Below are 14,188 nucleotides of genomic sequence, written 5' to 3' on the forward strand. Positions count from 1 at the left end.
TAATATCTAAAACTAGTACTTTAGTTGCTTTGTGGCTTTTGATATTAACGTAATGTTCATACTATAACATCTAAAATAAACATAATAATAGCTGCTCAGCGCCCTTTAATATTGATGTATATATGTACTATAGCACCTAAAACTGATAAAATAGCTGACATGTGGCTTTAATACTAATATGATATCCATACTCTAGCACTCAAAAGAAATATAATAGCTGCCATATGACATTAATATTAATATAATATCCATGCTGTATCATCCAAAATTAATATAATAAATATCTTATAGCCTTTTGTAGTAAAATGATATCCATATTATAGCATCATAAGCTATTATAAAAACTGATATGTGGTCTTTAATGCTAATGTAATACCCATAATATAGCATTTTAAACTAATAAAATAGAGGCATCATGTAATATTCATATTTTATCATCTATAAATAATAAAAGTGTCCCCTGTGGTCTTTAACTTAATATAATATTTATGCTATTATATCTTAAACTAATATATATATATATATATATATATATATATATATATATAATCTCCTGTGCTTTTTAATACTATTATATATAAAACACCATTTAATCAAATATAAAAGCCGCCCTGTGGCCTTTATTACTTATGTAATATTCATACTCTAGCACCTAAAAGTAATGTGATATCTGCTCTTATTATTAATATAAAATCCATAGTATAATATCTTAATCTAATCTAATAGCTTCCCTGTGGCCTTAACACTAATGTAATATACTAGAGTATGTGGCCTTTAATATTGATATGATATCCATACTATGGCCTCTAATACTAATATAATAGATGAGCTTGGCATTCAATATCAATATAATATCCATGTTGTGACCTCTGAAGCAAATATAATAACTATCCTGTGGCATTTAATATTAATATAATATTCATAGTATAGCATCTAGCACTAATAGCCTCTTATGACCTTTAAAATTTATATGATATTATACAATGTAACATCTGTCCTGTGGAGTTTTATGCCAATATAATATGCAAAATACAGCATTTAAAACTGATACAATAACTGCCCTGAGACCTTTAGTACTGATATAATATTCATACTAGAATATCTAAATCTGAAATAATAGCTGCCCTGTGACCTTTAATATTAATATAATATCCTCTTGTGGCATCAAAAACTGATGTTGATATTGAGTCTTTAATATTTCTATAATATTCATAGTATAGCATCTAAAACTAATAAAATATCTGCCTTAGCTCATTATGCAAATATGATATTCATATTACTGTATCTAAAATTAGTATATAAACTGACTTCTTGTGTTTAGTACTAACTTGATATTCCTTCTCAAGAATTTAAAAGTAAGAGCTGGGGTTATGGTTCAGCGATGGAAAGTTTGCCTAGCATATGTGAGGCACTGGGTTTGATCCTTAGAACCACATAAAAATAAATAAGTAAAATAAAGGTTTTGTGTCCATCTACAACTATTTTTTTTTAAAAAAATCTAAAAGTGACATAGTAGTCATCCTGTGGCTTTAAATGCTAATATTACTTATAACCATACTGGAACACCTAAAACTGATATAATAGCTGCTTTGCGGCCTTTAACATTAATATGATATCCATGCTATAACATCCCAAACTAATGTAATAGTTGCCCTGTAACCTTTTTTTTGGTAAAATTATCTCCATCCTATATAATATAATATCTGCTGATAAAATAACTGTCTTGTGGCCTTCAATACTAATGTTATATCCATATCACCACATCTTAAACTATAATATATGCTCTGTGGCCTTTAATATTAGTGTAATATGCATACTGTAGTAACTAATATAAATTGTGCCCTCTACTCTGTAATATTAGCATAATATGCATACTAAAGCATCTTAAAGTTATATGTGTCCTGTGGCATTTATTACTAATATGAGATCTATATTATAGCATGTAATACTAATTAAATGGCTGCCCTGCGGCCTTTAATACTACTATAATACCCATACTATAGCATCTAAATCTAATATTATAACTGCTCTGTGGAATTTAACACCAACATAATATTAATACAACATGTTAAAATAATAAAATATGGGTGGGAATATAGTGTGGTTGGTAGAGTGATTACCTCACATGCTCAATTCCCTGGGTTCAATCTCCTGCACCACACACACATAAAAAGATATATTATAAAATAATATAATAGCTGCCTTGTGAAATTTAATACTAATATGAAATTCATAGTACAGCATCTCAAAGTAGTACTTTAGGTACCTTGTGAAATTTAGTATTAATATGATATCCATACTGTTGCATTTAATACTAATATAATAGCTGTGCTTGGTTTTTAAAAGTAATATAATATCCATACTATAGCATCTAAACCCAATATAATAGCTGCCAATGACCTTTAATATTGACATAAATCCATACTGTAGCATCTTATACTAATATATTAGCTGTCTTGTAGCTTTTCATACTAATATTACATCTGTACTATAGCATCTAAAACTAATATAATAGCTATCTTTGGTTTTATATGATACTATAGCATCTAAAATTGATAAAATAGTTGCCCTGTGGCCTTTAATATTAATATAGTTTCTGTAATATAGCATTCAACACTAATATAGTGGCTGCCCTGTGACCTTTCATAATATTATTATACTCATATTATAGCATCTAAAACTAATATAGTTTCTTTTGAATTAATGTAATATTGATATTAAACACCTTAAACTATTAAGAGCTAAACTTTGGCTTTAATACTAATACAACATGTATAATACAATATCTTACACTAATACAATAGCTGCCATTTGGCATTTAATATTTATGTAATAGCCATACTGTATAATTTTAAATTAATATAATAGCCGCTTTGTGACCTTTAATACTAATATGATATTGATACTTTAGGCTCTTTTAAAAATTTGTTCTTTCTAATGCCCTTCAGTAGATGAATGGCTAAAGAAAATGATATATATACATAATGGAATATTATTAAAATATTATTAAAAGAGCATGAAATCATGGCATTTGCTGGTAAATGGATGAAGTTGGAGAATATAATGCTAAGTGAAGCCAATCCCCCAAAACCAAATGCCAAATGTTTCCTCCAATATAAGATTTTCTCTGATATATGATATTTATAATGGGGTTGTGAGGGGGAGCATGGAAGGATTAGATAAACTCTAGAGAGGGCAAAAGGGTGGGAGGGGAAAGGAGGAGGCATGGGGATAAGAGAGGTAGAATGAGATGGACATCATTACCCTAAGAACATGTATATAGACATGAATGGTGTGACTCTACTTTGTGTACAACCACAGATATGAAAAATTGTGATCTATGTGAGTAATATGAATTGTAATACATTCTGCTGTCATATATAACAAATTAGAATAAAAAATTACTGAAAAGTGAGGAATTATTGTTGCTTAGGGATATGACTATATTCTTGTTTCCTTTAATGCTCTGATATAATATCTGCCCTGTGTCATTTAATATTTATAAAAATATCCATATTATAGCATCTAAAACTAGAATAATTGCTGCTCTGTGTCCTTTAAGACTAATATAATATCCATAATATAGCATCTTAAACAGATATAATAACTGCCCTATGGTCTTTAATTCTAATATAATATCTATACTATAGCATCTTAAACTGATTAATAGCTGCCTTTAATTTTTACTACTAATGTAATACCCATATGATAACATCTAAAAATTATATAATAGATGATCTGTAACATTTAATTATAGTGTTATATGTATAGAATAACATCTAGAACCAATATAATAGCTGCTATGTGGCTTTCAGCATTAATGTAATATCAATAATATACCATACTAAAGTAATATAACAGCTGACCTGTGGCCTTTTATATTAATGAATATCAACACTATAGCTACTAATATAATAGTTGCAGTGTGGCCTTTAATAGTAAATTAAAACCCATATTATAGTATCTTATATTAATAAAATTGATGCATTTTGGACCTTAATATAATATCAATATTATACCATTTCAAAGTAACACAATAGCTGCCCTGTGGGTTTTATTATTAATATAATATTCATAATATAGCATCCAAAAATATTAATGTGATATCTATAATATAGCATCTAAAGCTAATATAATAATTGCCTTTTGGCCTATAATATCAGTGGAATATTATGATATACACTCTGTTGCTTCTGTTACTTTTATATTATCCTCAGTGAGGCCTCTGACACTAATATCTTCACTGTGGTCTCCAATATTAACACAATAACTTTCCTGTGATCTTTAATATTAATGTGCACAGAGTGACCTCTAACATGTATATAGTATCCTCACTGTGGCCTCTAACACTAATGCAGTATGCACACTGTTGCACAAAATACTATTATAATATCCATGGAGAGGCCTCTAATACTAATATAATGACTTACCTTAACCACTTGCTACTATAATAATATCCAGAGAGTGGACTTTATTACTTATATAATATCACACTCTCTTCTCTCATATTAATATTAAATATAAAATATTAATATATATTTTTTGCCCTACTACTGCTAATATAACATCTAAAAAGTAACCTCTAATACTAAGATGGTGTCCACACAGTCACTTATCATGACAGATTTTCTTACAAGTGCTATTGTGGCACAGCATTGTCTCAACTGAGTTTGCTTGGGTCAGCCTCTCTAATGACATCCAATGTGTCTGGTTTCTGGTATGGTATTGACATGGTTGTTTTGAAAGCAATTGACTTACTGATAGTGCTAAGCTTACAGGAACCCTGCCATGATGGTGCAAAGTGCTCTGCATTCTTTCACTCATATTCCCCAGTGGTCATTTCTCTACCAGGTTTGCACTTCCACATGAAACACTGCAGTGTATTTTACTCAATGGAGGGATGCTCCCAGGTGACCACCATAATATCCTGAAATTCAGAACATCACTGAGTTTCTCCATGGTAATCAGTCTTCACTCTCAACCATCTGCCCCAACTAAGAGGAAAAAACTCCTTTCCACTCAGATACAGGTTTCTTTCCCTGGAACACTTTCTGAGAGTTCTTTTTGAGAGGGAACTCTCTGGATGATGACTTCAACAGATGCAAAGAACACTCATACACATTTTTGTTTGAACACCTCATTTCAGTTCTTTAGGGGTAAATACCTAGGAATAGAGTTGTTGAGTAGTGTGACAATTCATTTAAATTTTTTTGTAGTAGTAGATGAGCAAAATGCCTTTATTTTGTTTATTTTTATGTGGTACTGAGGATTGAACCCAGTGCCTCATGCACATTAGGCAAGCACTCTGCTGCTGATCTACAGCCCCAATCCACCAATTCATTTTTTTATTTAACTTTTTGAGGAAACAGCAAACTATTCCACATTAGGGCACAGATTTTATATTGTTACAGGTATATGTAAGGATTCCAATTTGTCTTTATCCATACCAATACTTGTTATTTTAAATTATTTTGATTATGACTATATTAGTAGAAGTGATAAAATTTCACTGTGGTTTTAACTTGCATGTCCATAATAACTGAGATGTTAAACATCATGTTTGCTGATAAAGTGCATATTCAAGTCCTTTGTCAATTTGAAATTTTTTTTTGTTTTTGTTGATGAATTATACAAGCCATTTATGTATTACAGATAGAAGGACTTTTTCTCATATAAACGGCAAAATTTTCTTCCATTTTGTGGGTTGTTGTGCCATAATAAGAAACACATATTTGGTCTCTGTCCCAGTTTTCTGGCACTTAGCTCCTAATCCTTGGATCTATGAAGCAATGTATCTGCTTGATTCCAATGAGGTGGTTAATGGTCTAGGGCCTCTGGGTGGCCCAGAGGCTGGGTACAGTGGAAATAACCCTGTGATTATGATAGACCCAACCTGTTCTTTTTTTTTAAATTGGGCATCTCCCCACAAAACCATGAAAAGATAATTTCGGCTTTACTTCAACAACAAAAAAAATGGTTTACACTGTTCAATACATTTGTCTAATATTTTGATAAATAAGTAAAGTAAATTTGATTTGGGATTACTCATCATGAGTACTTTTGTTAGATATCTGATTGATTTACTAAGGCCTGTATAAGTTTGTACTAAGGTCTGTATAAGATTGTAAAAATCAGTCATGTGTTAAAGAGACAAAAATTTCTTAAAACATAAGTTTACCCATAACATTGTGTTTATTAAGTTTTATTTTTTTTCTAGAGCAAGCAACCATAAAAATTAAACAACTGGTTAAATGAGAACTGTTATTTTAGAGCATTATACTGTCATTTTTAAAAAGCTAAACTTGGTTAATATAAAAACATCAATGTAATTGTGATGCTATTAATGTGCTCATATCTTCCAGGTATACAAGTCTGTAAGGTAGAAACTTTAAAAGAGCATTATATCAAGCTGGTGTTCTGGAGTTGTATGGTAAAAAATATATTGGGGATTTATTTACCTGTTATCAATAAGATATGTAAAGTTTTATGTTACTTTTTACATTGGGGAACAATTTAAATGTATTTTTAAGTTAATGAGAGCCTAATTTATGTAAAGGTTAAAAACTTTCAGCTTTTCTTTAATTCATGTTTTAAATGTGATATCATATGGTGTTAGCTAATGTTCATGTGACCTCAATTTATGTAAACTTTGTAAAATGATATTTAAAAAACAAAGATCAGCTTTAGAACTAAAACACTTAAGATTTATAAAGAGCCCTGCCTTACCTGAGATAAGGCTCTGTGTCCCATATTACTACATGTGAGAATGACTACGAAAGCAGTAGGCCAGATTTTAGTTCATTTAAAGTTATATTCAAAAGTTTTTTTTTTCTGTTAAGATTACTAGGATCTCAAACAGGGGATATAATGTATAACTCAGCCAAAAAATTCAGGGTAGCTATTACACGAACTAAGTATTTTACTCTTGTTAATTTTATTTTGTAATTTCCTTATAAGTGATCTAAAGATTCCCTGTTAGTGTTTTACAGAAGTGTTGCTTTAAGAACACAACATGGGTTAATTTAAGATAATAAGTCATCACCTACAAGACAGATAGAATAATACAGATCCCAATTAATAAAAAGATAAATAATTATAAAGTTATAGACATTAAAGCCCAGTACTCTTAATATAAGGCTGTTAAAAATTATTTGCTGGATGTTTAAGATTAGGATTTAAAATCAAAGTTAAATGAAAAGGGCCAAGAAAACCAATATTTGGCTCTTGCCCTCTGAGTCAGTCTGAATCCAGGGAACAGGGGACTTCTCTAAAGAGCTTTGCAACTCTGGGCCACATACCTCCTGATCAGGGAGATTAATGAGACCACTGGAGAACAGAAAGCCAATCAGTGCATTTGCTATGAAGAGGAGGGTCATCAGAGAAGGGAGACATCCCTGATGCTTCTGAGGGAAGCCACATGGTCAAGCAAGACCTAGACCCATCCTAGCACAAATGGCACTAGCAGAACTGAGAAGCTGCTCTCAAGTTTCCCCAGGAATGACTCTCATAAAATCTCAGCTGTTAACAATATATAGAAACAAAAGTCAGTTTGACTGCTTCATCTTAAACACTTAGCAAAGACAGTTAAAACCAAAATACAGCCATTCCTGGGCATTTTAAATAATGATGATGATGATGATGGTGATGATGATGATGATGATGATGATAATAATAATAATAATAATAATAATAATAATAATAATAATAATAATTTAAGGTATACACTTTATGTTAGCCTCCCAAAATAAGTAAGACTGGAGGCTACAAAGAAGGATTCTCAGACAGAAATGCCTGATAAGTATAAAAAGAGACTATCAAGAGGAGCTGCCAGAGACAGAAGTTTTTAGTTTAAGGCCTACAGATATTCCTAACCTACACAGGTAGGCTTCCTGTTTGCTAGTATGATTATCCAGCCCTGAGTAACAGAATTAAAGGTTTCTCTATTAGACACAGAGCTCATACTAGTTAAAATTATTTTGCAAGATCAGATGACATTAAATTATTAAACTGTATCTTATGGGGAAGGACATCTGTAACACTAAAAGTTAAATGTTATGCTTACAGTCCTGATAACTGGGGATGTTAAAGCCTGGTGAGGGAACTTCTATACAGTGACATGTTCCAGCTGCTGCAACATTTATTCAGTACTCATGGTTTTTGTTTCTCTCATAGAAGCACCATCCCCAGATGACTTTACAACCTGTTCTTCCCCAACCAGACTTCAAACCGAACTGACTTCTAAAAGGCAACTCATGTCCCTTAACTGACTTCTAAAAGGCAACTCATGTTCCTCAACTGACTTCTAAAAGGCAACTCATGTCCCTCACGCCATGCCCCCTCATGTCACCCCCTCTCAGCTCAGAAGAAGCCAAAAGGAGCGACACCTCTCTTCTTACAACAATGGAGCCAAAAATAGACTGTCAATATAAGTAATTAATTAAGTCAGGTAAAATCAGGGAGACCGGTTTTGGGTGAGTTCTAAAAAGTTGGAGACTGTTACCTGAGGGATTAAAATTCCCTCAGTGCTCTTCCCCTACCCTATCAAAGATTTGAAAGGGACACATAAGAAAAGGGGGGAATGATAGACCCAACCTGATCTTTTCTTAAAATTGGGCATCTCACCACAAAACCATGAAAAGATAATTTCGGCTTTACTATAAATCACTGCAAATTCTGAACCTGCTTGGAATGCCTGCCCGTGCCTTGAACTCACCCATGCCTGGCTCTCTGACCAGATAGCAGCCCTCTCTGAAACTTAGTGACACCTCATAAATATTGGCCTTCCCTGGCCAGACAACAACCCTCTCTGAGGATCTAATGGTCCTCATAAATTCTGATGTTGGGGCCAGCAAAAAAAAAATGTAAACTACCATTAGTGTGATGCTTGTCAGAGTTCTGTTATCTGTAACCCCGCTTTGTGTAACTTTCTGGGCTATAAAGCTGGGCTTCAGGAAAGCTGGGGGGCTGTCTTGTTCCCACCGTTTTGGGAGAGAGAGGAAGCCTGGCTGGTCGAAATAATTAGCTTGCTTTAATTTGATTTTAATTGGAGTCAGTGGTCTTTTCTTGAGTCCTGGTCTAACAATTAGAGGGTTGGAACTTGATTCTTTCCATACTTTGGGGGAGTATTGAGGAGTTGATCGTTCAGCTGATTACAAGTGAGCAGTGATTTAATGAATCATGGCTACCGAATGAAGAATTTAGATAAAGCAAAAGGACAGGATTTAAGGACCCTCTGTTACTGAATGTGCTGGGAGGGTGCTTCCTGGAGAGGGCATGAAAACTACATGCTCTTTACCACTTACCTTTTCCTGTGTGTGTGCTGCCATCTGCTTGTTGAAGTATATTATTTGGGATATGTTTGAAAGATATGCTTTATGGTGAAATGGTGATACTAAGTACACTGCTTTCCTGGCTGCCTTGAGCCATTTCAGCAAATGACTCAAACAGAGAAAGAGATCATGGAAACTCTCATTGTTGTCCATATTGGACAGGAGTAGTGGGCCACAGTTGCTTTCAACTGGCATCTGAAGAGAAATCTGTCTTGTGTACCTGAGCTCTTAAGCTGTGGGAGATACTCACCTGCCATCTGCAGGTAAGTAGTGTTACAGTTGATATTAGGATTGGGGTTAGGAGTTGGATTAGTGGTTAAGGTGGAGAAGGGGTTGGGCTTGGTTAGGGAAAGCATTTGAGGGTTAGGTTTTGGTTTAGAGTTTTGGGTCAGATTTATGGGTTAAAGTTAGAGTCAGAAGATTAGAGTTAGTGGTAGATTTTGGGATAGATTTGGGAGTAGGTTTGGAATGGTATTAAGTTAGGGTTTATGCATGAGTTAGAGTTAGGGTTAAAGGTTTAAGGTTAGTATTGTTAGGGTTTGAATTTATTTTTTTGCATGAAGAAGGGCAGCAGGAAAGAGAAGTAAGGAAAAAGAGGGTGGGTGGGAGAAGAAAAAAGATCACAAAATGATTTGAGATGCTGTTAAACTCCCAAAGTTTTGCAGAAAATTGTAATAATGGTTGATGTCAGAATAAACATCAAAAGGTGTTTTAGATGTCACAGATCAAATTTTGAAGAGAAATACATGTTGTCAGAATCAACAAATTAGGAGATAATTCAGTTCTTCCATAATTAGAAGTGAATAGGTATATTATTCTCTTGTCAGTGATTGTAGGAGTTGAGGCTGGGAACCTTGTGGGTGCATGTGTGTAGGAGGCTAGCCTGGGGGACACAGCTGGGACCCCATGGAGCAAAATTGACTGAGAGGATTGGAAATTTATGGAAGAAACAAAGAAGGAAGAGTAGAGCTTCTCACTTTTCACTGCCTTTCTTCTGGAAATTTTTCATGAGATGCTTGCAAGGTTGCCAAGGATCATGATGAATATAGCCCATTTTCATTCTTTATCCCTAACTTCCCTGTCACTGCATAGTTAATTTTAAGTTGCACATGGTAGCAAAGGGTCCTCTCTTCAAGCAAGATAAGTTCTGTGTACTTCAGACTTCCTTTCTGTACTTAACCTTGTGCAAGAATAGAGTCTTCTCTACCTTGAAGTGCTAACTTCTGGGGCTGGAAATGGAGCCCTATTGGTAGAGCCTTACATGGCATGTGCAATGTCTGGGACAGGGTTCTGAGGGATGTAATATAAATGTGTGACTGAATGAATGAAAACCAAGGAAAACAATTCAGGCAAAAGAAAAACATTTATGGGATGCTAGTAGCCTATGACTTTTCCTTTTAATGGAGAATTTAATAACATTTGGTGTCAGAAGAAATATCACAAGGAGTTCAAGTGAACACAAGTCAAATCTTTGAAGATAAATTTTGTGCATGCTTAGGATGAAAGTAATTAGAATATAAAATTGATCTTCAAAAATTAAAAATGGGTAGTTGTTGCAGCCTATGTTAGCAGTGATTCCAAAAGCAGAGGCTGGGGGATCATGCAAGCATTGTTGTACTGGCCAGTTGTACTGGTCCAAAAGCTGGACCATGAAGAGAAAAAGAATAGCTGAGAGGAATGAAAAGTCACAGAGGAAACAGAGAAGAAAAGTCTAGTTTCCCTCTTTTATGTTGTCCTTCTTCCAGAAAAGAAGAGTAGCACAAAAGAGAGAACTAAGGAAAGAGTAGGTGGAAGAGGGAATAAAAAGAGAGAACAAAATAATTTTTTTCATATCTGAGGATTGATAGAGGGTTCAAGATCTTTTGTAATCCCTGCCTCTTTGATGTTTTATTTTGAGACAGGTTCTGGCATTGCTGCTCAGGGTATTTTCAATCTTCCACCCCCATATTCTTCAGCCTCAGACTCCCTAGTCTTGGGGAGATTTATTTAAGTACAAACACGGGTATCTGGACTTCACCTTTAAGTGGAATAAACAAATTCAGCATGTCTCTGGTTGTCTATCATGAGCTTAGCATTGTAGGGGAATGCTGGATCTTGTGTACCTTGAAGTGCTAACCTCCCAGGGATTGGGAAGTGGGGTCAGGCGTAGGACCTGTCTGTGGAATGTGTTATTCCTGGGATTAGATTCTCAGGATTCTACATAAATAAATGAATGGATGGCAACCAAAAAATAAAGCAAAGTAAAAAATGTTTGTGGGATACTTGTAACTTGCAATATTTTATTCTAACAGGTTAACTGTGGTTGGTGTCAGAAGAAGAATCACAGTGTATTCAAGAGGACATAAGTCAAATCTGTGAAGAGAAAGTTTGGACATGATCAGAATGAGTAAACTGGAAGATAATTTGAACCTTCCATAATGAGAATCAGGTATAGGTGGTAGGCTGTGTTACCAACAATTCTAGAAGCTAGGTTTTGATGGAGCATGTAGAAGTCTAGCTTGAGAAACACAGCCAGGAGTCTAAGGAGAAAAGGAAAGGCTGAAAAGAATGGAAAGTCATGGAAGAAACCATGAAGGAAAAGTTGAGTGTCTCTTTCATGCTGCCTTTCTTCCTGGAAGCTTCATGCTGTTGGAGAACATTGAGTTTCCTCTATCTTGAGGTACTAAACTCTCATGGCTGGGATGGAGCTCAGTGGTAGAGTCATTCCCTGGAATGTGTGATGCCTGGGAATGAATTCAAAGGACTGCAGTATAAATTAGTGAATGAATGAATGATAACCAGAAAACAATATAAGGCAAAAAATTTTATGGGATGCTAGTAACCTGTAAATTTTTTTGCTAGTTGAGAATTTAACTACTGATGATGCCAGAAGAAATATTTGTGTGGTAGGCTGGGGTGCCAGCAACAGGAGTGGCAGCCTATAGTACTAGCTTTTTCAGAAGCTGAGGCTGGTGATCATGTGAGTGCAGGAATTACAGGCCTGTTATCAGCCAACACAGCAGATAAACTGAGGAGAAAAAGAAGGGGAGAGAGGAACAGAAAGTTATGGACAACAGAAAAGGGAATGTCTACTTTCTTTTTCTTCCTGGAATAAAGGCAGCATTAAATACAGAAACTAGAAAAGAGAGAGTAGTAAGAGGGAAGGAAAGAAGCCAAGATAAATTTATGATTTGTGAAGCTGAGGAATGAACTCAGGGGGCACAGTACCTGCAGCTCCAGGCTCTTTTATATTTTAGTTTGATATAGGGTTTCATGAGGCTGCCCAGGATAATTTTATTCCATCTCAGTTACCCTAGTCATTGGGAAGTTTCTTTAAAATGGGTATCAAAGAAGTCTGCATCCTGTTTAAGGAAGAAAACCAAATTCTTTGTGCCTCAGGCTGTATTCCCTGGGGCTATATTTGTGGGAACACAAAGCCTTCTGTAGCTCAAACTGCTCACCTCCTGGCGCTGGAGGCTTTCCCTGGAGTGAGATTGTATTCCCAGGGCTGTGATATAAATAAGTGAATGAACAAAGGAGTGAGTGACAACCAAAGAAACAAAATCAGTCAGAACAAGAACATGTATGGGAAGCTAGTAACACAAAATTGTTTTCTAGCTGAGATGTTTACTCTGGTTGGTGTTGGAAGAAACATCAAAACATGTTCAAGTGGACAGTCAAATATTCAAAGAGAAGATTCTTATGGGATCTGGAGGAACAACTTGGAAGATAATTTAGACCTCCCAAATCAGAAAAAGGTAGATGTGGCTGTCTGTGGTACCCATGATTCCAGAAGCCGAGGTTGGGGTTTGACCTTAGTGCAGGTGTTCTGACTCACCCTTGCGGAACTCAGCTGGTACACTGTGGAGAAAAGGAAGGACTGAGAGGAATTAAAAGTCATGGAAGAAGGAAGAGAAAGAACATAAAAGAGAAGGAAAAGTCAAGTTTATCTCTTCCGCCTTTCAAGAAAGGAAAGAATGGGCTGGATGCAGTGGTGCATGCCTGTAATCCCAGTGGCTTGGGAGACTGAGGTAGGAGGATTGTGAGTTCAAAATCAGCCTCAGCAACAGAGAGGCACTAAGCAACTCAGTGAGACCCTGTCTGTAAATAAAATACAAAAAAGGGCTGGGGTTGTGGCTCAGTGGTTGAGTGCCTCTGAGTTCAATCCCTGGTACTACCCCCCACCAAAAAGAGAGGAAGAAAGAAAGAAAAAAGAAAGAATGGAATAAGGGTGAAAACAAGGAGCTTGCTGCCTCTCAGCCCCAGCCTCTTTTTGCTTTTTGTTTTTTGAAATTGAATATTTTATTTGTTCTTATTTTGCTGCAAATCTGTTGCTTCAGTATATAAAAACAATACCAGCAAATGCAGCCTATTATAAAATTAGGACAGTATTGTTCTTATGACACTGTATGACAAACAATTTTTTCCACTCCCAATTTTTTTTCAAAGGGAAGATTATTAAGTATTTTGACCCCAACCTAGGGATGGTTGTAAAAAAGTTACAATACTATAAAGTCTTATAACATGATTGTCCTTGGATTACATAATTTTAGAAGTAGTTTTAACCATAGACCAATGTCATGAATTCTGAATACCAGAGCCTAAAGCCTACTATAAAATCATAAGGAATTGTAAAAAGGATGCATATTGTTGTATTTATCTGCAATTCTTGGGAAGTTAAGGGAGTATCTTCCCCAGTAGCAGTGTTGAGAGTTGTTTCTTTTTAAATATTCTCTTCCCAACTAACTTATGATAGCTGTACTGAAGCTATTTTACATGAGTTTATTTAGGGTGCTATTTTTATTCTTCAATAGATTTCACATATTTCCCAAATGCCTCTTCACTCATTAAGTCATCTAGTTCTGAAAGATCACTTGTCA

This window comes from Marmota monax, unplaced genomic scaffold, assembly GCF_021218885.2.
Source record: "Marmota monax isolate L192 unplaced genomic scaffold, Marmota_monax_Labrador192_F-V1.1 WCK01_AAM20220418_F8-fsc00071, whole genome shotgun sequence".
NCBI classification, from domain to species: Eukaryota; Metazoa; Chordata; class Mammalia; order Rodentia; family Sciuridae; genus Marmota; species Marmota monax.